This window comes from Salvelinus sp. IW2-2015, unplaced genomic scaffold (genome assembly GCF_002910315.2).
Source record: "Salvelinus sp. IW2-2015 unplaced genomic scaffold, ASM291031v2 Un_scaffold16513, whole genome shotgun sequence".
NCBI lineage: Eukaryota > Metazoa > Chordata > Actinopteri > Salmoniformes > Salmonidae > Salvelinus > Salvelinus sp. IW2-2015.
This window is the reverse complement of record NW_019957622.1, coordinates 61926-70044: the sequence shown is the minus strand read 5'-3', so window position 1 is coordinate 70044 and position 8119 is coordinate 61926. Positions and strand designations below refer to the sequence as shown.

Here is an 8119-nt window from a genome sequence, read left to right as displayed (position 1 = left end):
AAAGACTGCTTTAGCAAAGGCCGCTCTCTCTGTCAATCTACAAGGATCCTAATGCTTGATGCTTCTAACTATGAAGTGTGTGTGTGTGTGTGTGTGTGTGTTGGGTGTGTGTGTGTGTGTGTGTGTGTGTGGTGTGTGTGTGTGTGTGGTGGTGTGTGTTGTGTGTTTGTGTGTGTGTGTGTGTGTGTGTGTGTGCTCCTAGGAGACAGAGGAGATGTTGAGAGAAGGTGCGATGAAGAACTGTCTGTTTGTGGTTGGCTGATGTGGCAGACGGCGTGCGTTGGGTGATACTTGATCTGATGTTAATGTGCTCCGTGTGTGAGGAGGAGGGAGTGAGTGTTTGACTGAGTGGGAGAGAGGGAGAGAGGGGGGGCAGATAATCCCGTCTGCCTGATGAGATTGAAGGCTGGGATTGATTGATCGCCTAATCATAGGAGGAAATGGGCCTGAAAATGAATGGGACTCTGCCCTTGGCTTGCTGTGGAGCTGGGCGGCTGGGTTGCAGGGGATGTTAGCTGCAGCAGACATGGCCTTAATGTGCAAGGGAGCTGATTTCATTTGTGTCTGATATACAGTTATACGATCCTGGCTAAATGATCAATAAAAAAAGGAAGAGGGGGAACATGGAAGGGTGTAAAAAGCTTTATTGCTGGAATTACTTTTTCATGCCGTCTGAAATGGATGCTTTGAGAAAGGTGAAAGAATAAAAATCCAATATGAATTTGAATGTGGTGAGGCTGTGTGGTGGCGAGATAGCCAGCCGCTGTCCTGGATGCAGCTGGGTGGCTGGGTATTGGTGTTATTGGATTATTATTTATGTCATTTGAAGTTTGCATTATCTTCCTCATGGCCAGGATATTTGTTTTATAAAAATTGCTCACAGCTGGGAGGCAGGATTATACACCTAAAAGATAGTATTCGTGTGTTCTCTCTTCTCCACTTTCTCTCTCTCTCTCTCTCTTATTTTCTCCCCCTCTTTCTCATCCCTCCTGCCCTACCTTTCCTCACACTCTCTCCCTTCTCCCCCTGCCAGACGTTTCCTAACTCGCTCCCCTCTCCATCCTTTTTTCCCTCTACACTGCTCATTCTTTCAAACTGAGGGCAGAATTACTTAACAGAAAGGGGAACCTTTGATGTTGGCAGGACCCATGTTGGTACTCTCAAGGAACCTAATGCTGCTCCTCTCATCTATTAGTCACAGTAAGGACTCCCACATGCGTCTTTGGGGCTAGAGAATTAGCCCAGTGTTTGAAGGGGGAGGACCTTTCCATGTACGGCCCCAGTTCATAGGGTGTGTGCTGCCAGTGCCCATACCACGGCTGATTGAGCTGGTGGGCTGGGCTTTGCATCAGGCAGCATCAAACACCTGTTTGTGTTCTGTTTAAGTGAGGCGGGCACTTGTCACTTCCACTTCACCTCCATCTCCACTCCTTTAAAAGAGCTTTGAAAAGCAAATACCCTTCAGTCTGATGGAGCATTTATCTCCATTTCTACCTGACGGCCGACAGAGCCATAATAATTCCTATGTGTCCATCCCGCACTAAATTATCATCTGGGTCCAAACTGTCTGGCTGTTCTGCAGATAGTCGGCATGTTCCTGCATAGGAATTAGTGTCAGAGCATCCATGTGTCTGGCTGTGAAGATGCCATGCTAGATCAGAGGTGGCGTATGACTAATATACCCCTGGTGTTAGCAGAGCTCTAATATGGGGGGGGGGGGGGGGGGGGGGGTTGGATGTCATGTGACATGTTTTGCCCGAACACCCCCTGCATGTCCTGCTTGATGATCAGAGGGGCTGGCTGTCGAGAGGGGATGGGTGGGACAGCAAAGGACACAACAGCAAGCGAGAAGATTGTTTCTGCTCCCTCAAATACCTACCTGACTTACCTACCTGATTACCTACCTGATGCCTACCACTTCAAACTTTCTGACCATCACTGCTTTTTTTGCTGTATTCATACAAAGTGGTGTTTGACAATGTGCTGTGTTTTTCTGAATGGATTTTTTAATCCCAACTGTTCACTCAGTCCTCCCTCCATAACAGTGGTGGGTAGCAGCAATCCATTTCAGTGTTGATATTCCAATAAACACCTAACAAAGGTCATGTCTGCTGTTGCCCCTCTCTCTCTGTCTCCCTCTAGAGCAAGTGGGCATGCTGCAGTCGTTTGTGCGGGACCAGAGTTAGCAGAATGAGGTTCTATCCAGGCGCTGGAGGCGGAGGACCGGCGGTGGAGGGGAGAACAGTCAGCCTTCACAAAGAGCTGGAGGTGAGTGATCAATGGCATTGACAGCTAGTCAATCCAGCAGTCTATATCCCTCTCTGTTTACACCCTCAGTGCGCTGCTGTGTAAACTGAGCTGCTCTAAGCAGCCACCCAGGGACCCGCTAAAAAGCCCGCCTCACACCCGCCATTGATTGACATGTCGATTAGCCTGGAAGTGTTGACAGTGGGCTTGTTAGCCATCTAAGCATTAATGATGATGGGGAGTGGTGCCGCTAAGTTCAGGGTTACACTCTTGACTATGGGGAAATCACATTCACATTCATAACTGTATAGACAGCTGACTGTGTGTGTGTTATGGATTGTCAAGGCTCATAGAATAAAGCCTGGAGCTCGGCCGTCAACTGGGCTTGCAGGTGACTTCAGAACAAGATAGGGGGAAACAACCTCATCTGAGTCTTTCACTGGGAACAGCTAATCAATTTAAGATTGATTTACTCTCAGGCCCATGTATTGCTGAACTTGGCCTGCACTGACGATTGTTAAGATTCCCCTAATGTTATTAACTGGCTTTTCATGCAAAATCAGCCGTATTCACTGTAGCTGGGCCTCAGGGTCGACACCTGGAGCTGCTAACCACATGGTCTTCATTACAGATGAAATTGTCATGGAGGCATCTGTATCACAGCTTATTAATCAGGTTTCATGCCTCAAAACCTTTCGTTTGAGCACCTTCGCTTTTCCCATGAACAGTATAATGAGAGCGCCAATTTTGGTGAACAGAAAGTTGCTTTTGTAGGAATTGGTATCCCCCTCCATTTCCCTGTAGACTCTATCCTGCGCTGTAAAGGAAGCTGACAGTAATTGAGTAACGGTGAATTATGAACTAAGACAATAAGAAAAAAGGATAAATGTGTTTGTATTGGATTGTTAAAATAAGCCCAGGCAGAGTTTGGGAAAGGTGTGCCTGTTGCCAAGTCAACGTTCTCTTTGTCTCTCAGTGTAGCTGACTGCCCCAAACCTTTCAGTCATTTCATCTTCACAGGAATGGAATGCGGTTGACCTTCAACAGGCAGCATTAATTATGAAACCCCAAAACTAATCTGCTCATTCATTAAGCAGCCCACTGAAGATAAGCGCGTAGAGCCTACATACACTGTTGTATATTATTTGAACATGCTGGAAAGAAACTCAATGCCATTACACAATACTGAATGTAGCACGTACTGTGTTTGCCTGTTGGGTTGAATTGGCAGTGCTTTCTAAAGCTAGAGCTTAATTGGTGCCAGGTTGTTCTTGGCATTGGAATGTTTTAGTTAGTCAACATTTCTCATGAATGTGTCTGTCATTGACTGGTTTTGAAGTGTGGAATGCATGTATTGTGGTCCTCCTTTGTGAATCACTCACAGATCGGGTGTGTGTGTGTGTTGAAGCTAATCGTATGAAGTGTGTGCAGACACCACCACCACAAGACCCAGCCCCAACCTCAAACCTGTTTCCTCTTTTATGCGTCATTTAAGGCCTGTAAACAGTTTGTTTAAAGCAGTTTATAGATGATTTCTAAGATTCCCCAGCTCCCCCAAATGTGTGTGGAGTTAAACAAACTCTTACCTTAATAGACAGCCAGTAATGGGGCTGCTAGGAGTCTAGGACCAGGCTGTGGGCTTGGGGGAGAGCTGGCTGACGGAAGTGTGTGAGATACAGTTAGAGCTCGTGCCACAACAAAGGCACTAGCACTCCCCAAGCACAGAATCATTTCATCTGATGAGTTCCTCATCTGTTTTCACTGTGTTGTTTTGTCTCTTCCTTCAGTCTCCTTTTTCTGCTACAGATAAAACCTAGCCTGTCTTGGTCAGCGCATTAAAAGTTGTGGCGCTTCTTTACAAGATTGGCTTTAATCTTTTGCCTCTTCCTTGTCACCTCGAAACGTGTGGAGCCTGATATGATAATGATGTGGACCTGTCCAGGGTATTAGATTAAGCTGGCTGATTAGGCTGCCATCGATCAGTCTATCACTCAGCACTCCGCTCCATGCTGGCCAGACCAGGGCAGCTGCAGGGAAGAAACACACTGCTACTCTGAAGGACAGGGCCACGCACGCACGCACGCACGCACGCACGCACGCACGCACGCACGCACGCACACGCACACGCACACGCACACGCACACGCACACACACACACACACACACACACACACACACACACACACACACACACACACACACACACACACACACACACACACACACACACACGTACACCGCAAATAAAAAAAACTGTATTTTTTTCATGAAGATGGACAGCCTTGAAGTTGCAAACTTTTTTTTGCTTTTATGCTAGAAGAATAATATGCTTGTGGCAATCTTTCAAATCTATTGAAAGCTCAACATAGATAAAAAATGTGTAATACAATGTAGGTACAGAGTACAGTGTCCTGTAGCCTTTGTGCTTCTTATGCTTTTTCACACTTAAAGGTATGCTGGTACAGTATAAATCCATTAAAAAGGGTTTGTTATTGTCTTTGAGAGTAGTGTAAGTGTTTACACTGGAGACATTGACCCTTCTTGCATTTATCCCTCATAATGGGTTTTCAGTTGCACATAGCTTTGAGTTTCTTCCGTCTCAAACTCTTCAAGGCAAGAGGCTAGTGTTGCCCGAATACCGAAACTTTAGTACTTTTTCAATACTAGATCATGAAAAATGGTGTTGTTACTTTCGGTACTTCTGTCAAAATGTGTCTCACAGATCAACTATCAGCGGCAGCCAATATCCCCTTATAGCGGGAGGCGTGCACCCCGCCGTTCCTGTTCCACTTAGTTTGCACTGGCAGTCTGAGCTGCATCATGTTAGGTCCCCACTCATGCTGCACAGAAGTTAACACTTGAATAATGTGATAAAGCATGTAGAAACGTAGGAATTGTTCATTACTGTTCTCAAAACAATGTSCAAACAGGCTAGAACACTTTACARTGCAAGAAGGTACAGGTAGCTTCCAGCTTTGTAGGCTAGCTTTCCTTACTAGCTAACAACTAAAGCTAACATCAATTCACTACCCTAGTACTTTGTTTGTGATAATATGCGAATCACAATGCAAAATATGCTGATTTCAAAGCTGACTGCCACTAAAAAAAAWTATTCATTCACTTATTCGGTCTCTCAYGTCTCTTGTAAAGATTATCTATTGCCTTTTGGCTCATGAATGAATGAGGTCATTACTGGTTAATGAGACAATGCATTTTTATAAAATAATCAACTTCTATGCAAATGTTGTTAAGTACAATACAATAAGATTGTCTGTAGCCCCATGAAATTAGCCAAAACAAGTGCAATAACTCAATGCATGCACACACTCCTGTTGAATATGAATTCACCTATATTGTGGATAAGCCTAGGCTACATCTTGATTTACCCAGTTTATTCATAGAGATTTACCATTCAAATAAATTATTATCATTATGTTATGTAGKTAGATTGGTAAAAACTCATATTGATTGTATAATTGTTTCATTAATGCATACATGGCTGTAATGTAATGATATTGAACTCAAAAGATGCCCAACGATTGAACCGAGCAGTAGCTGGGTTAATCTGTCTGGATCAAGTTCTGTGACTTTGGCTAATATGCCTTCTTTTTGTGCCATGTTATCGTCTTGTTATCGTTTTGGTATGGAGTATCGTTATACTAAACCTGGTAACGGTATCTAAGTCAATTCTGGTATCGTGACAACACTACAATGGGCTTTACAACAATGGTGTGAGTAGACAATGCAGAGAGCTGATGGAGAATGGAGAAAATTGTGCTGTTTTACTTTGTTCTGCCAGCACAAATGCATGAATGGAATTAACCTAATTTAAATTTAGCCTTGACTCCCAATGTGTGAGTCAATTATACAGCACATTAGGTAATGTAGACAATATATTTTCTCCACACCTTGTTGTTCTGTAGGATCTGTAAAGCCAAGGCCTGCTTTGTATCCTGTAGTGATGGGGGAAAAATCTATACAGTTGCATATCGGGATATTATTTTTGACGATATATTGTATAGTTTTGACAGTATCGCAGTATTATATTTGTTTTCAGCATTATTTTCTCATGTCTCTCTCCTTTCCCTCTGCAGCTGCAGGTGAGCAATATGTTTGGAACATCGAATCGCAATAAAATCACAGTATCGAATTGCAATACATATAGAATTGTGAGAATCGCAGTACATATTGCATCGGCACCTAAGTATCGTGATAATGTCGTATCATGAGGTCCCTGGCAATTCCCAGCCCTAGTGTCCTGAGAAGTGCTTTTTCTGTTTCTCACCTCTCTGTCAGAAATGAATGGATCGTGGCTGATGTTGCACAGATAGCGACAATGGAGAGAAAGCACTGGGGGCAAAAGGAGAGAAAAACTAGAGAAATTATTCAGGAGTGATACATACCTTGTCCTCCCTAACCTTTTGGAGAGAAAAACACTTAGACTTTAACCTCAAAGAAAAGGTTTTATGTGTGGAAACAAAGGTGTGTGCATAGCTGCCAGGAGTGGCTGAGGGTGAGAGGCAATGAAAGGTAGTGTGAGGGAGAGAGGAGCAGGAGGATGAGGATGAGGAGGAAGGGAAGGAGAAAAGAAGCAGAGAGAGAGAAGGGGGAGGAAGGGAAGGAGAGAGAGAAGAGAGAAGGGGGAGGAAGGGAAGGAGAGAGAGAGAGAAGGGGGAGTAAGGGAAGGAGAGAGAGGGAGAGAGAGGGAGAAGGGGGAGGAAGGGAAGGAGAGAGAGAGAGAGAGAAGGCTTTCAATCCAGGAACAGAGTCATTAGGGTTCACAGCTGAAGAAAAGGCCAATTAAAGTTGAGTGTAGGCCTACGTCTGGAGAAAAGCAGCGTTTGCAGGCCTTTTATCGGACCATTGGGATCTCTCCCCAGTACACCTTGGGAATCATATCAACTGCCTGCCTGCCTGCCTTCCTGCCTGCCAACAATCCCAGTATCAGTATGGACAAGATATTTTTACAACTGAAATACATGAATTAATTTGTACCCTAGCTTAAGGCAATGGTGCTTCAATACAGCACCATTAAACTAGCATAGTGTAGCTTATTTTAAATATTTAGACATTGTTTATCTTTTATGGTGACATTAGGTTGTCAATTGTTGTTTACCTTTCTTTGTTTTATCATTCTCGTTTTTATGCAGTAACACAAAGAGGTGTTGTCTCAATGTAAATGTACTGGACATTAGGGCTGGAGCTGGGAGTTGTAATGCTACTGTAATGTTATTGGTTAGATGTTACTCATCTGTTCATCTATCTTACCGTACAGTAATGGCTGCTGTGKACTACTGCCTGTGGATGTTAGAGAACCTGCAGGCCCAGCCTAGTCCTCCTAATCAGCCCTGATAACAGAGAGAGAGCGTGAATAACCCAGGGCTCAGGAGAGCCACAGTGACAAAAAGCGATTGTAAAACAAAGTGAACAGAGTAAACGCTGCCAGAGTACCATCAGACTCTGTTTACTGAAACCCCTGAGCATCTATTCATCTGTTCATCCCAAACTCTCCTCTCCTCCCRGGCTTTAGCACAACTGGACCCAGCTGCTCCCTAGCTGTGTGTAGCCCAGCCTAGACCAGCCCTGCCCAGTACCTGCTGACTGACTGACTGACCACAGGGCTGGGTGGGGCGGGTGAAGCAGGGTTGAGGGAGATCACTTTCGTATATTCAGAGTTCATCTGATTCATCATACAGTACCTAGAATCCCCCAGAACTAGAGCATATTCATTCTGTTGAGGTAAAGAGGATGTTGAGTTGTCCCTCACGCGCTCTCTGTATTAATTCAACACACAGATGGATGTTGCAGCTAATTGGAGTAAAATGGGGCTTTGTGAGGGATRAAGTAGGATTTCCATAGGCTGTGATAGGTC

The 8119-nt window shown here is 44.5% G+C and overlaps 1 long non-coding RNA gene across 1 annotated transcript in view; it reads left to right on the top strand.

Annotated features, from left to right (window-relative positions):
* Positions 1–2202: 2202 nt before the first annotated feature.
* Positions 2203–8119, top strand: part of LOC112080808 (uncharacterized) — a 61656-nt gene continuing 55739 nt past the window's right edge. The window contains exon 1 of the long non-coding RNA XR_002896231.2: positions 2203–2268. This is a non-coding gene — a long non-coding RNA (uncharacterized lncRNA). The remainder of the gene's footprint in view (positions 2269–8119) is intronic.